The sequence below is a fragment of the Gossypium arboreum genome, chromosome 4, assembly GCF_025698485.1.
Source record: "Gossypium arboreum isolate Shixiya-1 chromosome 4, ASM2569848v2, whole genome shotgun sequence".
NCBI classification, from domain to species: domain Eukaryota; kingdom Viridiplantae; phylum Streptophyta; class Magnoliopsida; order Malvales; family Malvaceae; genus Gossypium; species Gossypium arboreum.
The window spans coordinates 106,710,828-106,732,663 of NC_069073.1; the positions used below are offsets into that span (position 1 = coordinate 106,710,828).

At 31.8% G+C, this 21,836-nt stretch overlaps 1 long non-coding RNA gene across 1 annotated transcript; it reads right to left on the reverse strand.

Moving 5' to 3' along the window:
• Positions 1-984: 984 nt before the first annotated feature.
• Positions 985-1,838, reverse strand: LOC128291834 (uncharacterized). The gene is made up of 2 exons (XR_008281771.1): positions 1,642-1,838; positions 985-1,343 (listed from the first exon to the last, which is right to left on the reverse strand). It is a non-coding gene; the product is annotated as an uncharacterized LOC128291834 (long non-coding RNA).
• Positions 1,839-21,836: the final 19,998 nt, after the last annotated feature.

Here is a 21,836-nt window from a genome sequence, read left to right on the forward strand (position 1 = left end):
GTCTCAACTTAGTTAGGAAATTAACAAAACCAATTTTATTTGTAAAGTAAGTTATATGATTATGTAGGTGTTTTTGTTTTTTTTTATATTTTTATATATCTGTGGTCTAAAGAAATGGTTTTCATATGCATACACATGTGATAAAATTTTTATATTAATAACATTATTGATTAAATTGGTGTCACAATTTAATTTATTTTTCATTTTAATATCCTACATATTTTACGTGTTATTATTTATTAGTTTCAAATCATATATTTTATTATTTATTTATGTTATTTTTAAATAAACTTTTGTATTTTAAATACATGATTTCTACATACATATGCATGTGATAGGGTTTCTAGTGTTATTTTTATTTATTTTGATACAACAATGATTCAAATACAAACTATTCAACTTGGGTTCAAGTATTTTATTTTACTAGTTAATAATAAATTAAATTATAAAATATTGAAATAAATATTTTTATTTAATAAGATAATAAATTAACCAATAATTTTTATTTAATAAAAGAAAAACTTGAAAAGTTAAAAATATAAATAAATTTTTTATTAATTGTCGATACTATATTAATTTATTATTTTAATTATTAAATTTGTCTTTAAAATGATTTAAAATTAAAATTGAATAACAAAAGTCAAGTGTAAAAATTCATAATAAATTTAAAATGCAGTTGTAAATTTATTTTTATCTCAAAGGTATAATGACAAATATGGATTAGATATAATGCAAACTTTCAACTTTAAGTAAATTTGCACATTAACCTTTTAATTAATAATAAAAATGAAGTTTGAATTAAATTATATCATTTATACTCATTTGTTAATTACAAAATTTAAAATTTATGATAATTGTTAAGGAACGGATACGTATTTTAAATTGATTTATAAGGTTTCTATATTCTTTTAAAATTTAAAATTTAGTCCTTATTACCTTTTTCCATTTGAAAAAGGGATAATAGCAAAAAAAATCTCCCCGTACTTCAACAAAACTTTCAATGTGGTATTGGTAGTTTTAATTGATCCAAATTAAAACCTGTGCTTGTGTTCCATCTAGCTTTATGGTACTCCAATCTAACTTCTGACACACGGGTTTGGTTGCTTTGATTCAAAACTTTAATCTATTTTTAGTCAAAAACTAATAACACAACAAATCTTACTTCTCTTGTTCTTTTCTGCAGCGATGGAGAGCAGCCTTAACACATCTGGAGTCCAAATATCATACTCTTGCTCTCCAACTCAACCATCCAGTGCATCTCCGTCTTCAATCCAAGTATCTACAGTTCTCCTCGCCTTCGAACAAGTGGCAGTCAGGCCATGCCGGCATATCTTGAATCACATCTATAACCAAAAAAAATAAATAAAAAATAAAAAAAAATCGAAAGGTTTGATGAAGAATGGAATCTTAAAGACAATCCTATTTTATCTTCTAACTTTCACAAACCCCCCAAAAAGAAACACCATTTCAGGATTTCTTTTTTCTTTTAATACTTGTTTCATATTATTAGAGAAAGCCAAAGGAAGGCGGAGTCCTGCAACAATCTCTCGTGGCCTCCAATCAAGCTCTACTCTTAAGGGAAGTCAGTACGGATCAGTCTCAACACCCAACTGTCATGCAGAAGGTAGCAGAGCAACTCACCCGTTTTAGCTATTCCCAAGATTTTCAAGGATACCATGGGTCTTTCCGTAGGCCTCCTCTCTACAAAATAGAAAGACAAAAAGGCAATAACTTGCTCTTTTTCCTTTTGTGATGGTCTTCCAAGCAATTTGCTTTCATCTTTAACATAGTCTTGAGAAAAATAAGTTTCAAAGAAGCAGGGGCCTAGCCAGTTTTAGCTCCTGAATTTTTTTTTTTAAATTTTAAATTAATAAAGATAAAATTTTACTTTAATCCCTAAAATTATAAAAATTTAATTTAATCATTTATAAATTATAAAAATATAAATTATAAAAATTAAAATTTCATCCGACCTCTTAAAAAATTTTCTGCCTTCGTCCTGTAAAGAAATTAAAAGAATGTTAACAAATAAAAAAAAAGGGTTTGAAAGATAAAGAACTTTTTTTCAATAAAAAAGTTTTAATCTATTTAATATCTTTTACCTTAAAATATAAAAGGTAAAATTTTAGCTTTTCCATTTGGTCCCACTCTTTCATTGCCTCGCGTATTAATTTCTGTTAAAATTAACATACTTAGACAAAAGTACCACAATACTAGATCAAACAAAAATATAGATATTAAATCAAACAAAAAGTAATGCATTGAAAGTTTTGTTAAAGTATAGGGATATTTTTTTCCATTTTTCCATTTAAAATCTTGGTCCCTTTTATTAATTTCATCGTTAAAGTTATTGATGTTAAATGTAAAATATTTTTTAACCCTCAACATTTATACTTCTTCATTAATTTGATCATTACCCTTTAAAAGTACATAAAATATGTTTTAAAATTTTAACTTTTTTATATTTTAAATAAAAACTTAAAAATATATTTAAAATTTTTATGAAAAATATTCTTTAAAATTTAAAATATAAAAATCATTTTTAAAATATAAAAATTAAAAATTCAATGTTATCTAAATCGGACGGATCATCCAACCAAATTGGTTGGACTGGAAATTGACTAGATTATCAGTCCAGTGAGAGTTAAAATCAGTTGATTCATGAACAAGTATAGACTGATTGAACTGAGCTAAAAAATTTATTTAACCGACAGTTGAACTGATTTCGAACTGGTCTGACCAATTGATTCCTAAAATGATCGGTCCAACTGGTTCAAATCAAATAAATTATTTTAAAATAAAAATAAAAATATTAACAAAATTTTAAAAACCAGTTCAACTATTTCTTACTAACTATTTCTTACTAGTTCGCAAGCCAACTAGTTTTTTACCTCCCTTGAATTGATACTCTTGTCGATTCTTAGTCCAATCGATCCAATACGATTTGGATAAGATTGAATTTTGAATTTTTTTTTGTATTTTAAAAATATTTTTAATTTTTAATTTTAAATATTTTTTAAAATTTTTGTATTTTTTGTTTAAAATATGAAAAATAATTACATACTTTTAAAGAGTATAGACCAAATTGACAAAAAAATGTAAATGTTGATGATTAAAAAAGTTTAAAATTTTAAAAACTTGTTGACACACAAACCGATATGGACTAGCTAAACTGAGCCGAAAAACCAATTGAATTGGTAGGTGAACAGATTTTTATAACTTTTAATATTTTTATTTTTAATAATTTATTTGCTTTGAACCAATCAAGTAGGTGGTTTTGGGAACTAATTGGTCACACCAACTCGGAATCAGTTCAACTATCGATTCAACCATTTTTTTTAGCTCGGTTCAACCAATCCGTACCAGTTTATAAGTTAATCATTTTTTTTTACCTTTCATGGGACCAATACCCCAACCGGTTCTCGATCCAACTAGTTTAACTGACTAATCTGATTCAATTTACATAACATCGGGAAGATACGGATGAAACATTAATCTCCAAAATTCAACCTACAAATAAGTTGACCATGTGGCATCAACAACTTGCTACTGCGATGTTTAATGAGAGGAGGGCTACTTAATTAGGGAGGCCAAACAATGGCATAAGTTAAATTGAAATAGTTATAAGAATATTTTAATAAATATAGACCTGTAACACCCTTCACCGGTTTCAGACGATCAGTACGGATGAGAGAGCCACATAAGCATGTATGAGTAAGAAATCTTGGATTCATTTAAGAATTGGAAGTTTTAAAACATTTTTATAAATTAATTAAAATATGTTATAAACAAGATTCAAAGTTTTAAAAATAATTTAAAATCATTTAATATTTATTCAGAGTTAATCAAAGGTGATCGAAACTGAAAACGAGATCTGAAAGGCGCATCGTCACAGTTTTAAATTGCTTTGCGGATATATTCCCTGGCTACTTACTGAGCTTTTTAAGCTCATGCATTAGTTGTTTAAGACATGTAGGTTTGGGCCTACCAAGAAGTCATGGTATTAGCTTGGGAGCATTGCATCATCCATCGAGCTTTTAAGGTTGTAATTCAAGTGTTTAAATACCATTCATATTGGATTATTGGCATGTATATAAAAGCTTAGATTACTCGAGCAACTGTAAAGTTAAATGATGAACTTGAGCCTCTTTTGAGTTTCTCTTAAACAAATATGTATCTTTTGTTTTGGATGTGTTCATGCTAAGTTTTTAAGCTTAAATAAGTTTATGTTTTGATTTATAATGACATGATTTATGTGGGAATGATATGGTGATGTTTGGGATATGTTCTGGAATGATTTTTAAGTGTTTTGGGTGAACTTAGTGAGTTACGTCGCGACCTCAACATCTGACTTCACGACTACTCTTTTCTCATGTCGCGACCTCATTAACTTAGTTAGTCATGTCACGACGTCAAAATGTTCCTCATTATTATGTCATGCCTACTTCAACACTACATTATTTTAAGTATAAATTATATTTTCTAGGAATAACAATTCTACTGGTTTCTTTTGAGAGAGTATTACTTTACCACTCTTAGCAATTCGTGGTACAAGAATAGTAGATAAGACTATTTGGTTCAAAGCCAAGAATAACTAGGATCTGAATCGCACAAAGCACATGTATTTTTCAGGAAAAAAATTATTACTATAAATATCACAAATTGGGTTCATTTTCAAAATTTTGATTTTTCGCTGTGACTAAACACCATTTTTCTAAATCGAATTTTTTTCAATAATTGGTATCGAAGTTAGGTTGTGCTTTGTTTATAGTATAAACCAATACCGAATTTTCTTGTAATTATATGAATTTTTTGGGTTATGTTTGTGAATAAATGTATTTTATTATTTTATTATATATATATGATAATGTAATTTTGCCAAAGTTGTGATTCTTAGAATTTTGATTGGATGTAACTAAACCATGAACTATGATTTCCACGTAGGTTTTATTTTATTTATTTTAGGAAAATTCATGTGAGCTAGAAACAAACTTAAGTTTTTTGTGTAACTAAATTTTTCAACGAATCCCAAAGAATCGAGACACATTTAGAACTGATCGAGACAACACAAACTAAACCTAAACAACCAACAAAGGACCAACCCGCGATGGTTGGGAGGCGATGTTTATTGGTAATCTGGCAGTGGTTGTCGACAATAGTGGCCAGTCAACCATGGTTCAACTGTGGCTAACTGTAACATCCCGAATTAGGGCCTAGTCGGAATAGTGGTTTTGAGACCACAAATCTAAAGTAGAAATAATTATTTTTTGATTATTATAAAGAATATGATATGTTTACATGCTTGTGTGAAAATTTCATGAAGAAATTTTATGTCTAAGGTGCTCGATTAGACTTTAAGGACTAAATTGAATAAATTGAAAAATATGAGTTCTAGAAGTTTTTAGTATGAAATTGAATTGGATTTTTAATTAAAGGGTCTTAAATATAAATTTGACCAAGTTCTAAAATTTTGGACAAAAATGGGCTTGGATGGATAAAATTTTAAAGAAAGGCTAAAAGGGTATTTTGGTCATTTGGTCATTAAATGGACTAAAAGACAAAATAAAAGCCAAATTTCTTGTCCATCTTCTGCCTATGGCTGAATATTGCATGGGAGAAGACATGGTTAGGGTTTTCAAGCTTCCAAGCTCAATAGTAAATGCATTCAAGCCCTATTTTTTATGTTCTTTACATTTTTGAAATCCTGGTAACATGCTCTACTCATTTCTACCATTATTTTGAGCTAGGGTTTATGTTTAAAAATTTACCCATGAATTATATGCATGTATTTTGATGTTTAATGGTAGAATATGAAGCCTCGGTGTGTAATAAACAACTTTTGCTAAGTGATTTTCGGTAAAAATGCTTAAAAAGGACTAAATCGTAAAAGTTATAAATTAGTCATAAAAGGGTGATTTAGTGGAAATTGGAGGCTGCTATAGTTATGAAAATGATTCAGCTAGGCTTGAAATGCAAGGAAATTGAATAAAAATAATTTTACGAGCATTGGAGAAAAAGTGCAAATATGTGAAAGTTTAGGGGTCAAAATGAAAATTTGTAAAAAATATGATTTTTGGACACATATGAATAATGTGACTAATTATTAGGCTAAATGTGATATTATAGATTAAGAAATGCAAGATTCGGGCTTGGAACGAGGTTGAACAAGGTTAAGCACAAGCTCAAAATAAATAGTCGTACTCGAAACCTAGGTAAGTTCATATGTCAATGATAATGCAACGATATTATTGTTCATACTTGAACTTAAATTTATGTGTTAGCATAGTGTGATGGATATTTATTTAGTTGATATAAAGATTATATATTGTAACAAATGCCTAAATATAATTATATGCAATACCATGTTTATTTCATGGACTAATGTTTAAATAAACATGGAAATGTGTTGAATTGGATGTAAATTGCATGATTAGCTATGCATAATGAGATACTTGATGAAAATAGAAAATCCCGATTGAATAAAAAGGGAAATCCGATGGATAAACTATGGCTTACATGACTTGAGATCTTGCATGTGTTGCAGAAAAGGATTTAGCCCAGACGGGTAATCCATTGATCTCAAATATAGAAAAGGATCTAGCCCGGACGGGTGTTCCTTGAGTGATCGAGCCTCCCGAAGAATATGTGTGCATTAAGGATTTAGCTCGGACGGGTAATTCGATTAGGATTTGAATTTAGCCTAGACTTGTAATTCGGATCCGATCTCATTTGAGTATATGTCATTGTAGGGGATTTAGACTGGACTGGTAATCCCGAAAATACTCTATGAGTTTATATTACGGTGGAGTTAGCCTGGACTGGTAATCCTGTCGTAAGATGTGAGGTTTGCGGGAGTGCGTACTCGAGATGATCACTTGTATGACTTGATGGTAAATGGATTATCCATCGAGATTTTCAAGAAATTCAACGGGTATTATAATGAATAATGCGATAAAAGTCCCAAGATAGGCGCTGTGATAAAGGTAAAGTTAATTGATATGTTATGGATATGTACAGGTATGTACATTATACTCATAAGTGATGCCTAATTGAAATGTGATAAATGATGAGTAAGCAAATTCATGCATATGTATGTGTATACATGATAAACAAGTACAAAGGTTTGAAAGATGAACCATCCTTATGCTTATGATTATGAATTGTGCTGTAATATCATGTTAACTTACATTGTGTAATGAGATATGGGTTTCATGAAATGATGAGTCCATGATTAATGAGCTTATGATAGTTACTATGAATTTACACTAAAATAGTTTTGGACAGCAGCAATAGTCCGACTTTGAAAATCCACCAAAAATAGTGGAAATTGAGTTAGAGACTGAAAAAAATATGAAATTAAAGCTTATTGGGTCTAGTTTTAGATATAGGAAATGGTGCTAGTAAAGGAATCTCATATGATGAGATATTTGAATTCTTATGAGACAGTGTCAAAATGAGTTCGGAATCCCCTGTTCTGACTTGGGAAAGTCACTAGAAATTGTACAAAAATAATTATGAGTTAGGAATCATACTTTCAGGAGAAAGAGACGAGAACATTATCCGAGTCTCGTACCATAAGATAAATAAATTTTAGTGAAGAAAGGTCGAAGCTGTCAAACAGAAAAACAGGGGAGAATATTATTCTGTACTTATTTGCTGGAGCAAAAATTCTAAAAATTTTATTGTAAGAAGATAAATGAGTCTAGTTTCAGGAAAAATTAACAGATCTTAATTTAGAGTTCCGTAACTCTAGATATAAATAAATTAATAACTTTGACTCGAGAAAACATCCTAACCAGAATATGAGTAAAATTGTTATTATGGTTGATCGCCTAAGGAAACATGTTGTTATAATGCTTATTATTTTCATATGGACTTACTAAGCTTTAAGCTTACTCCCTCCTCTCCATTTCCTTAGTGTTCTCAGGTTGGCTCGGGGTTAGAGATCGTCGGAGGCAGCATCACACTATCAAGCTATCAACTCTAAAGTATTGCCATACGTGTATTAAACACTTTCAAGTAGTGGCATGTATAATGACTAGTTTTTACATTAGATGTTGTTATGATTATCCAAATGTACCGACTTATATTGATCTATTGTATATAGCCATGAGATGTGGCTTATTATGGTTATGGCTTGTAAGCCTAATTATTCCTGCTATGGGTTAATGCATGTCGTGTGATTATGATTGGTTGCTATGAATAATTAGAATAACACATGTATATGATGAATTTCCTAGAACCATTCAAGGTGGTCGTGGCCATGGAATAAATATGTGGTCTGGTAGTAAGTTGATAATGATTAAACATGGACAATTGTAGAATGTGTAGAGATTAAATGCTAGGTAATAAGTACATGTAAGACAATATGCAAATTATTTATTTGAATCTTTCTCAAGGTCGATTAACCATTAAATTGATGCTATAAGTTGGGTCCATGATGTGTAAAGTATTGTAAAGAATTAAGGACAACATAAGGCTTGGAAAATAGCTTAAGTGTTGGCCACACGGGCAGAGACACGGCCATGTGTCTCAACCGTGTGGAGGACATGGTCTAGCACACAGGCATGTGGCTTGACCGTATGGATTTATTTGTTTGGCTGACGTCATAAATAGAGAGTTACACGGGGGCGTGTCCCAAGCCACACGGACGTGTGTGACCACACGGCCCAACTCACACGGGCGTGTGACTCTCCAAAGCAAGAAAATTGGTTAAGTTGTCAAAAGTTTGTCAAAAGTTCTCGGTTCAGTCCCGAACCACCCCGATGTATGTTATAGGCTTCGAAGGCCTGTATAAGGGACGATATGCATGTGTTTGAGATGTTTTAATTTTGGAAAAAAATTTTGTGGCCCGATTTTGCATGTTATGAATATTTAAGTCCGGTAACACGTCGAACCTTGTCCCGACGTCGGATACGGGTAAGGGGTGTTACACTAATGATGGCGATTAGTGACAGCCCAACAACAATAATGGTGACATTAATGATGGTGGCAACAAAGATCTGTGGTGGCAATAATAGTTTGAGAGTAGATCCCTTTGATGTTTTTCAGGTCATTTGGGTTTTTGAAAAACCAAAAACCAAGATATTTGACTTTCACCAGAAAACCCAAAGAATGCTTTGGTATAATAATTGTAATTTTTATTATTATCTATTTTTTAAATGATGGAATCATGGAAACTTTGGCTGGTTAGAGTCATTTAATTTTATATAATAAGCATGCCATTTAGTTTAGAAGAAGAATGTTGCATGTACTTGTCAAAACATTTTAATCATTCATGATTGAAATTGGAAATAAAAACCTTGAATGTTTTTAAAAAAATTGAGTGGGATAAGACCTATAACTCACATAAATAATCTTTTGTGATGGCATGACAATTTGCCTGCCCCAATGTAGGTATTGTAATGTGGATTTCACTGAGGATATTTGTCGACCCTGAGGTAGGTATTATCATGTGGAATTTGTTGAAGTTTTCTTTTTATAAAGGGAAACTAGTCATACATGTTACTCGTTGAGATTGTCCCAAGATGACTCATTCATGGTTCATGGAAGGATAGTTGTTAAGTTGATGATTATACACTCAAGATCATTCTAGTTAAGTAACTTCCCAAAAAGCTATGCTTAAGTTGAAGTGATGGTCAAACATAAAGCGATTATTAGTATGTATGAATACCAAAGGCATTAGGTTAACATATTTATTGGATGGAAATCTATGTCCTTACTTGTAACACCCCTAACCCGCAGCAGTTGTCGGAATAGGGTTAAGAGGCATTACTAAAATTATAACATAATTCAACATTCATATTCATATCTCATTCAAATACAATCATTTTATCCCTTAAAAGGGCCTACAAGGCCTTAAACATGCTTTAGAAATGGTTCAAGACTAAATCGATAATTCAGAACAAATTTGGGAAACTTAGAAAATTTTGCTTCAAATAGGGGACACACGCCCATGTCCAGACGATATACTAGGTTGTGCCAAACCTGTAGGTATACTAAATTATGCCACACGGCCATTCACACGCTCGTGTGTGAGGCCGTGTGAAGCATACTGACTTGCTTCCAATTGCAACACTAGGGGACACACAGTTGTGTAATATGACCGTGTGTCACACATGGTTGAGTCACACACCCGTGTGCTCTGCCTGTGTGGACGAAAATAAGCTAGTTACAAGCCACCTTTCTCACCCAAAGGAAACACACCTATACAAGTGTAAATGATACCATTTTCATACACAATTAAACAGCCAAATCAATCTCAAATCATCACATTATAAACAATTTCAATACCAATCTGTTCAAAGCTTATATCACAATCATTTACTTAACTAAATCACATACCAAACAGCATGATTCATAAGCCAAAATTCACATATATATCATATACTAAATCAACGTACTTTATTAACCAATCTGGCATTCAAATACCAAACCAAAACCAAGCACATCTTAAACTATTACACAACACATACCAAAATGGCCATTTGAATATCTTAAACGATCATTAAGCTTACCAAAATAACCCATATCACATGGGAATATATATACTTTAAACCACATAACTTAATCATGCCATTTCAAATAGTCAAAAACACTTCCAACAACCAAACCAAATTAACCATAGCCTATACTTATCAAACCTTACATCATTATCAGACCAAATCTCATGGCTAAGTACATATCAAGCACATATGCATCAACCAACAAATTACTTATACTCAACAAATAACCACAAAACCTATACATGCCATATAACCAATATCACAAAGCTTATAAGTATCAAATCATAGCTGGATAGTGTGATATGATCTCCGATAACTTTCAACCCAAGCAAGCCTCCGAATTACTATAAACATAGAAAAAACAAGTAAGTAAGCTATAAAGCTTAGTAAGCTCGTATAATAACAACTCATTTCATCAAATAAACTCATTTTAAGCCATTATAAATACTATAATATAACTTGTATAATTCCACCTTTATGTCATGTATCCATTCACATAGTTAACCAAGAATTTCACAAGTTTATTCATTTCAATGCTTATATGGTTTGAATATTTCTTATCAATTCATTCACATTTACATAAGCATAAGTAAATAGAAATGAACTATATTCAATTTCATAGCCATCACATTTATATATATTCAATTAAACCATATGAATACTCATAATTTCCCACTTACTCATCATATGAAATTTACTTTTAACACTTGTTGATTTCTGTCACGAGTACCTTGATTGAGTCGTACCATCACTTGTAACCATGTTTCGCCAACATTTCCCGTTGAACCATTGGAATGCTAAAGGATACTTAGGAATCTCGTACACACAATATCGTATCAATGCCATATCCCAGATATGGCCTTACATGTAATCTCATATCGATGGCAATAGCCTAGCTATGGTCTTACACGAAGTCTCATATCGATGCCATATCCCAGATATGGTCTTACATGAAATCTCAGTAACCCTAATGTCATGACATTTGTATCTTATCTATTCCTAAGGTTCAACCGAGACTTTCGTTGTATCAAATCTCTATCGGTCATTTCTGTAGTATTGTACTCAAAAGCATTCATATTTCATTTCAATAATATAGAATTTACCACAATTATATCAATTAGGCATTTATACATATATAATTTAATGCTTATTAAACATATGAACTTACCTCATTCGCTGTAACGACGAATTAGGTCGACTAATCCGATACTTTGTTTTTCCCCATTCTAGATCCAAATCTCGTTTATCTCAATCTATATAATATCAAATTTTACTTATTTAATCATCATTTCATTCAATTTAGAACAATTTACACATTTTGGCAAAATTACATTTTTGTTCCTATTATTTCATATTTTTTTACAATTTAGTCCTTATCGCATAAAATCACAATTCATTCAATTTAATACAAGTTCATGCTGGCTGAATATTACCCATTCTCATATCAGCCCATATTTTTATTTTAAAACTCAACAATTAAATTTTCATATTTCACATTTTAATCCAAAATTGACATTTTTACCAAAACTCACTTTACAAAACTTGTACATCTAACAATAATGATTTATTTTCCATCATCAACTAAAAAATACTCATGCATTCAATGGCAACATTCAAATACTATAACAATTTTTAAAATCGGAGATACATGCTAGCTAGATTAGACTGTAACGATTTCAAAAACGTAAAAATTATTAAAAACTGAGTAAAAAATGAACTTACAATTAAACCTTGAGATGGTTGAACCTTTGAAGCTATATCCATGGTGTTTTCTTTCTCATTTTTCAGTGGAAAAATAATGGGTAGAATATGACACCTTTGTTTATTTTATTTTTACTTTACTTAATTACCAAATTACAAATTTAACCTTAAAAATTAATTCAATTTACCACATTACCAAACCATTTTCAGCCACTATCTCATAACTGGACTAATTAACACATAAGGACTTCCTCCTTTAAATTCTATAGCATTTAAACACTTTTAGCTAATAGAACTCAATTTTTACGCTTTACGCGATTTAGTCCTTTTTACCGAATTAAGCATTTAAACGGTAAAATTTCTTTGCGAAACTTTCACGTAATTAATCTATCATACTGTAAACCTTATTAAAATAATAAAATAAATATTTTGACTTCAAATTTGTGGTCCCAAAACCACTGTTTCAATTTGACCCAAAAACGAGCTGTAAACCTTACAAATGTTTTCAAGGTTAATGTATGACCTGTACACCATCTTAATGCATATCATTTGTTGCAAAAGATTTTTAATATTTTCTTAATACAAAGATATTAATAAATGAATATTTTATTTTCAATTCGAAAAATGACACATACTCTCTTACTAAAATACTTACTAAGAACAAACTGAATGAAAATAACTATAAGGAATAAAAAAGGAAACTTATGATTTTCCTAAGTTGTGAGAAACTCAAAATGGTTCTTGATAATAAATGCCCACTGGTCACTCAAGCTAAAGCTAGAAAGCATTTGGAGGAGTCAGATGAGATAAATCGTTTCTATATATTGGCAAGTGTAACCAACACTCTTTATAAGAAACTAGAGAGTTGTAAGATTTTCAAAGTGATTCTAGACAAACTAGAGGACATGTTCAGAGCCCAAGCTGCCTTGGCTCGATAGTCGACTATAACTAGTTTGATGAATGTCCATCAAAATTTGGTACTCTTGTCAAAAACCATATGATTACACTTATAGGTTACTTTGTTGAGGCCGCAGGTAATGAGGCCAATCTGGACTAAAACACGTAAATAGAGATGATTTTCAAAAGCTCGTCTAAGGATTTAGCAAGCTTTAGGATCTAACGCTTACATAACTAATGAAGGAGTTACAATCCTATGAGTTGATGTTGAATGGTAGTCAACTAGTTCAAAAAGCAGAAACAAACATAACGGTTGCTTCTTCCTTTAAAGGAAAGGGAAAACATGCTAAGAGAAATAAGGCTAAGTCTTCTGAGCCACCTAAAGTGGAAAGAAAAAGAACCAAGAAGCTTAAAGACTTCTCTAGGTCCAAATGTTTCTTCTACAACAAGAAGGGCACTTCATGACCAATTGAAAATAGTGGAAGGATTACCTAGCCACTAAAGGAAAAGGTATGGAACTCTTTATAGTAGAAATTTGTTTAGTGGAAGATTCAATAGACCCCTAGGTCATTGATTTTGGAGTCACTAATCATATGTGTGTTTCTCTACAAGAGTTCAAGGAAATGAAAGATCTTAGAGATAAGTGTCTATCATTGTGGGCCAAAAATGAAACAAGTGTAGCAGCTGAAGCAGTGGGAGATTTACATCTTTATTTTGATAATTTTAAGAAGATTATTTTGAATGACGTAATCTATGTACCTAGTTTCAAAAGAAACTCTTTTTTTTGCATGTTTATTTAAAGATGGCTTGATCGTGACTTTCAATAATAGTGTTGCAATGTTTAGAAACCATACTCTTATTTGTAATGGATGGATGTCTAATAATCTTTATGTTATCAAACAAAAGATGTAAACATTGCTTGAAATTGAATTGGTGAATAAAAAACTTAAAACTTCTCACTCTAATGAGGCATACCTTTCGACTTATTTCATATATTTTAAACCATGAAATTTGCATATTGTAACAGTCCATTTTCAGTGAAATCGGAACAGTGGTATTCGAGACCACAAATCCGAATCTGAAAGGAAAATTATTTTAATATTATTTCATGGTCTTCATTATGATTTAAATATCGTATGAAAATTTCGTAAAGAAATTTTATCGGTTACAGTCTAATTAGATGGAAAGGACCAAATTGCATAAAATGCAAAAGTTGAGTTCTAGTAGCTATAGCTATCAAATAGCTATAAAATTCAAAATTTGAGGTCCTTCTGTGGTAGACCATTAAAAAGAGTTAGTAGATAAGTATGATGATTCATCAATGGAAAATTAAATAAAAAAAGGATTAAATTGGAAAGTAAATAAATAAAAAGATGATAAATAAAATAAAAATATAATATCATCATTTTATATCATCTTTCCCAAATTAAAATACATGGAAACCCTAGTTAGAAGAGCTTGAAGGTAGCAAACTTATTTGGCTTAAATAGGTATGTATTCTTGTCCCGTTTTTAGTAATTTTTATATTTACGAGATCGTAATAGCTTAATCTAGCTATCTCAAGGATAAATTTGTAAAGTTATCAAAGTAATAGGGTTTTTCCATGGATGATTATGCATGAATTATGAAGTTTTATGGTAGAAATGGAAAGGTTGTTGATAGATAAACAACTTTTGTAAAGGAAATTTTGATGAAATTATGATTTAGGGACTAAATTGAAAAGATGGAAAATTCATTGAAAAATTCTAATTTTTGTGAAATACATGGACTGTTATTGTTATATGTAAAAATCGGCTAGGCTTGGAATAAGGGTTAAATTGCATGAATTTCATTTTCCGAGCCTAAAGACGAAATCGAAATTAATTAAAAGTATATGGGCAAAATGTTAATTTTGTCTAAAATGTGAATTGGATTGAATTGAATGGAAATTGTATTAAATTTATGTTAAATTCTTTTGTATAGATCCAGATAGATCAAATGCGAAGTTGGATCATGGAAAAGAAAAAGTCTCAGATTAGTAGGCAACAAATCAATGTACAATTGTCGAGGTAAGTTCGTGTAACTAAATTGAAAATTTTATATATGTGTTTACCTGAATTATATGTGTGTGATTGTATTATTGCCATGAATATAAAATTAATCACATATTCGGCGATAATTGACAAGTATTAAGTCCCGTTTGAACAAATAAAATTTGATAGAATACAGGGTTCCCAACTGGTTGTGATCCTGCATGTGTTGCGGACACACCCCAGATCTTATGAGCATCCTGATATTTGGCTCTTACGAGCTTCCAGTTATATGGTTCTTGCGAGCTTTCCATTTATGGCTCTTCAAAGCTTCCCGATAATTTGCTCTTTGCAGCTTCCCAATAACTGGCTCTTATAAGCTTCCCGTTACTTGGCTCTCATGAGCTTCCCTTTATATGGCTCGAAAGAACTTCCCATTTATGTGCTCGTATAAGTATTCCTGGATATGATTTGAGGGGTTACAGTTTTGTACACTTCATGTGTACTACCCGTGTATCCATCGATATTTTAAAAGATTCAACGGGCAAAATCCTAACATGAGAAAATATGAGTTAGAAATGAATCATTACCCGTATATATGTGAAATACATGAAAATTTGATATTTTATGAGCTCATACATGTTTCTTGGTATTAATGTGTAATACATGACTAACATGTTTGGCGAGGTTATATGTTTAGGCTATTATCCAAATTGCTTTGGATGTATTTTGTATGCTTACCTTAAATGTAAATGAATGGTAAGTTAATTTCTCGTTATACGAACTTACTAAGCATTAAATACTTACTCTGTTTTATTTCTTCTATTTTTTTAGTAATTTGGAAGCTGGTCGGAGCTACATCACGCTATCCATCGGCCCATTTTGGTATATATAGAAAACTAATTTTGGTTATAATGGCATGTATAGGGTAATTTAGCCCATGTTGGCTTAAAAATATTTTGTTGTAAATAGCCATTGGAATGGCTTGAGTTGGACATATGGGGTGTTTTGATATGTATTAAACTTGATCTTAGCTTGATTTAAATGTCTTGTAATGGTTGGTGAAAGTGTTGAAGTTTTAATGTAGCTGAAAAATAAATTGGGTGAGAAAAGAGGCTTGGAAAATGGCCTATTTTCGTCTACACGGGCAGAGACACGGGCGTGTGTCTTAGCTGTGTGTCACACACGGCCTAGCACATAGGCGTGTGGCCTGGCCGTGTGTCCCTAGCATATTAAAAATTACAAAACAGAATGCTCAGGTATTTTCACACGGCCTAGACACGGGCATGTAGCTTGGTCGTGTGACCCCTACACCTATTTAATGCAAGTTAGTATGCTCACACGGCCTAGCACACGGGCGTGTGGCTTGGCCGTGTGACCCAAGTCAGTGAGCGCCCTAATTTAGACACGGGCTGGGACACGGCCGTGTGACCCTCATTCGAATGCCCACAGGGTTTGAGACACATGCGTGTCTCTTGACCGTGTGAGCCATACAGCCTGGCCACACAAGCGTATGTCCCTTACACCTAGGAAAAATTTTTGAAGTTTTGCGAAATATTTTCTAAATACTCGGTTCAGTCCTGACTTGTTTCTAATGCATATTTTGGGCCTCAAAGGCTTATACAAGGAACAATATGATTGATTATGATTAGTTTCTAATCTGAAATTTAAATGGTATGAAATATTTGTATTTGATCTATAAATTTTTTTTATTTTGCTCTATAACCCTATTCTAGCGACTGATATGGGTTAGGGGTATTACATTTATTAATATAAGAGCTACGGTTTAATCTATAACAACCTGATTTTTAGTGGTGTCAGAAAATAGTGGTTCGAGACCACCAAATTCAATGAGTAAGCTTGTAGATTTTAATATTTAGTATTTACGAGTTAAATGTGACTTTAGAAAGATTTTTGCATTAGTAAATTATGTTTTATAAGGATTTATTAGGTGAAGCGATTTAGAAAATGAGGTATCGAGACCTCGATTCTATAAACCAAGCCATAAATATTTTTATAAATATTTATGGAGTGCCATTAAGGTAGTATTAAAGTTTCGTTAGAAAATTTTAACGTTTTGATAGTTAATTAATTAAAAAGGACTAAATTGAAAAATGTACAAAACTTGCTAATTAAAGGAAATAATGAGTAAATGGCTTGATAAATAAATAAAGGAGGACTTAAGGAGGAATTAAGCCTAAAATATAGGCATGAGGCGACATAAGCAAGGAAGGAAATAAAATAAAATGAATTAAGGGCAAAATGGTAATTTAGTTGAACTAAAAAAATATGAAACAAATGGCTAATTGATTTCTAGACATTTCTTCTCCAAAATTCAACCAAAAACAGCCATAGGAGAGCTCCTTAAGCTGGTTTTTCATATTTTATCTCCATGTGAGTTTAATTCTTGTCCTTTTCTTGTAATTTTTATGTTTTTGATATTTTTACAATTAGGTCCAACTAACTATTTCATTAGTTTTTTATTTTATTGAAAATTTTAAAAGTTACCATTGATGAATACTAGATATTTTTGATGAAATAACATGGATTTAGAGCTTTAATTTTGTTGTATGATGATTTTATAAAGTGAGTTTGATAGATATTGATTTTAGGACCAAATACTGAAAAGGTTAAAAATTAGGGTTTGGTATTAAATTTCTGTTTACTAAGGACTGTATGATAGCTTAGAATATTTAGATAAACTATTAATTGAGAAAAAATAGTCCATTTGGTAGACTAATTAGTTAAGGACTAAATTGCAAAAGTTGTAAAAGTTGGGGTAATTGTGTAAATTTGAAAATTTGAAGGGTATTAATTAAGTGAATTGAAACTGAAATATATGCTAATGAATGAACAATTTTATATTTTAGATTAAGAGCCCGTAGACACTCGTGAAAAAGGAAAATTAGTAGAATAATACCTGAACTTCTACAAATATTACAAATTAAACTAGGTAAGTTCGTACGGTTAAACTTAAATATTTATATTGATTTGATGAATGATATTATGTATTTATTCTATCGTTGAAAACGAAACATTTTTAAAGTTATAAAATTAAATTGAATATTCGGACTAAATGGAACGCAGGATATGAGTACATTCAGCAATTGATGAATTGACGGCATTGAAGGAAAGTGACAACAAATTATCCAAATAAATTGAGGTTTGGCATTTGTCGTGAACTTACGTGTTTACTTTCTATTTAGCTCTCACAAGCTTCTATTTAATTCATATGAGTTTCTATTAAGCTCTTTTGAGCTTTTGTTTAACCCTAATGGGTTTCTGTTCAACTCTTTTAAGCTTCTGTTTAACCCTTATGGGTTTTCGTTCAGCTCTTATGAGCTTCCGTTCAACCCTTATGGGATTCTGTTTAGCACCCATGTGCTTCCGTTTAGCCTTCGAGCTTCTGAAAACAATGTACTTCTATCTATAAGCTGTTCTCTGATTTGGTAAGATTTGGAATGTGACTTATGTAATTGAAATTGAAAGATTTATTGTTTATTATTGATATTGATTTGAAAGAAGTGTGATATTCAATTAAAATTTTGATTGACAGGGAGATTGTATGAATAATTTGCTTATTTGATTGTTATATTAGGTTCGGTAAGATTTATGTTTAATCCATCGAACTTACTAAGCTTTATTAAGCTTACTTGTATTGTTTAATGTTCTTATAGATTAATGTGAGGTCAGGAGATTAGATCAACACATCAAGCCATACTATCCAGCTCATTTTGATAGTCATTGAAACGTACACTATGGTTTATATGGCATGTATAGGGTTAGTGTGTATTATGAATGATATTTTGTTCACATATACAACTTAAATATGTATGTGTAGTCTTATCATGCTTGATCAATGTTTAGGTGTGGTTAATTAATGGATAAATTATGAGCATACTGGTGAATGAGTTGGTAAAATATGGTTGTTGTAAATAATCAAATTTGTGAATTGATTAATGCGGTAGTTTAGAATGTTAGGGTATATATGATAATATGATATTTTTAGAGCTAAGAATTTGGTTGTATTGAAGGTCTTGTTACGGCCTATGAGCATGAAATTTGAGGTGTTTAGGTTGAAATCAAGAAAGGGTGAGAAATGTGGCTTTAAAATGGCTTATTTTCATCCACATAGGCAGAGACATGGGCGTGTGGTCTGGCTGTGTGTCCCTTGTATCCTTAAAATTGAGAAATAGAATGCCTAGGTATTTTCATATGGCCTAGCACACGGGCCTGTGGCTTGGCCCTGTGACCCCTGCACCTTAATTTTACGTGTCAATATGCTTACATGGCCTAGTACATGAGTTGAAAAGGGTTTAAATGAAGATATAAAATTGTTAGTTGGGATTCTTGAATTAAAAAAATTTGTCGTCCTGGTTGACCGAGCACATAAAGCTGAAAAGCTGAGTAAAGAAAAGAGACAGGCTGAGATGGAAGCCAGGACTTCGAGTAAAAGATTTATGGTAAAGTCACAACAGTCGGCTTCAAAGAAATCAAAAAGATATCATGACCATTCTACCACCTCTGCAGGGTATTCTAGGAGCGACAGAGGTATTCAACGCTCCAATTCAAGATCTTATGCTACATCTGTAGCAAGTGCAAGTAGTGTTGGAAACCCCAAACCCTGATGCAAACACTGTAATAAAATGCATTTTGGAGAGTGCCATATGAAAAGCAGAGCTTACTTTATATGCAGTTCTTTAGATCATTATCTAAGAGACTGCCCAAAAAAGCCTGAAAACGATACAGTCCAAACTTCAAGGCCAAGCAACCCTATTACAAGAGGTAGACCACCTCGTAACCCCGGCAATAGGAGTGGTAGCCGAGGTACGACAAAAGATTCAACCGTCAAATCTGAAGCACGAGCATCAGCTAGAACATATGCTATTCGTGTACATGAGGATCCTTCCGCACCCGATGTTATTATTGGTACTTTTTCTCTTCTTGATACTGATATAATTGCTTTAATTGATCCTGATTCAACTCATTCATACATTTGAATGGATTTAGTTTCTAATAAAAATTTACTTATCAAGTCCACTAAATTCGTGGTTAAAGTATCAAACCCCCTAGGCCAGTATGTGATGATTGACAAAATTTACAAGAATTGTCTATTAATGGCACGGGATTACTGTTTCTCGGCTAATTTGATGTTATTACCATTTGATAAATTTGATGTGATTCTGGGTATAGACTGGTTAACTCAGCATGATGCCATGATAAATTGTAAACAGAAGCATATTGTGTTGAAATGTTAGAATGGTGAAACACTTTGTATTGAGTCAGATAAAATGGATGGGTTGTCTAATGTGATATTAGTCGTGTCAGTACAGAAATATGTCAAAAAAGGGTGTGATGCCTATCTTGCCCATATGTTGGACACTAAAGTATCTGAGTCGAAGATTAAATCAGTGCCAGCAGTTTGTGAGTACCCTGATGTGTTTCTAGAAGAGTTACCCGGATTATCGCCGGTCAGAGAAGTTGAATTTTCTATATATCTTGTTCTGGGGACAACATCGATATCGATAGCACCTTATGGAATGACCTCTACAAAATTAAAAGAGTTAAAAGCACAGTTGCAAGAACTGACTGATAGGGGTTTTGCTCGACCTAATTCTACACCTTAGGGTGCACCGATTCTGTTTGTTAAGAAGGATGGATCGTTGAGATTATGTATCGATTATAGACAGGTCAACAAAGTTACAATCAAGACTAAGTATCCATTGCCCCGTATTAATGATTTATTTGATCAGTTAAAAAGTGCCACCGTATTCTCGAAGATTGATCTTTGTTCTGGTTATTATCAGTTACGGGTGAAAGATTCAGATGTGCTAAAAATAGCCTTCAGAACCAAGCACGGGCATTATAAATTCCTTGTGATGTTGTTTGGTTTAACTAATGCACCTGCGATATTTATTGATCTGATGAATAGAATTTTTAGACTGTATCTGGATAGATTTGTGGTGGTATTTATTGATGATATTCTGGTATATTCCTGAGATGAAAATGAACATGCGGATCATTTGAGAACTGTTATGCAAACTCTGGGTGAGAAACAACTATATGCTAAATTTAGCAAATGTGAATTTTGGCTTTGAGAAGTTGGTTTTCTAGGACATATAGTATCTGCTAAAGGCATTAGAGTGGATCTGAATAAAATTTTAGGAATTGTTGACTGGAAACCACAGAAAAATGTGTCTAAAGTCAGAAGTTTTTTGGGATTAGCTGGTTACTTTTGAAGATTTGTAAAAGAATTTTTGATGATAGCTTCTCCGATGACATGCTTGTTGTAGAAATATGTGAAATTTGAATGGACTAATAAATGTCAGCAAAGTTTTGACCAGTTGAAAACCCTGTTGACTGAAGCACCAATTTTAGTGCAGCCTGAATCAGGTAAGGAATTTATAATTTATAGTGATGTATTATTGAATGGTTTAGGTTGTGTTTTGATGTAAGAAGGTAAAGTAATAACCTATGCTTCTAGACAACTAAAACCACATGAAAAGAATTATCCGATACATGACTTAAAATTGGCAGTTATTGTTTTTGTGCTGAAAATTTGGTGACACTACCTATTCGGTGAAAAGTGTCATATATTCACCGACCATAAAAGTTTAAAGTATATGATGTCGCAAAAAGATTTGAATCTAAGACAACATAGGTGGCTTGACCTGTTGAAAGATTATGACTTGGTAATTGATTATCATCTAGGAAAAGCAAATGT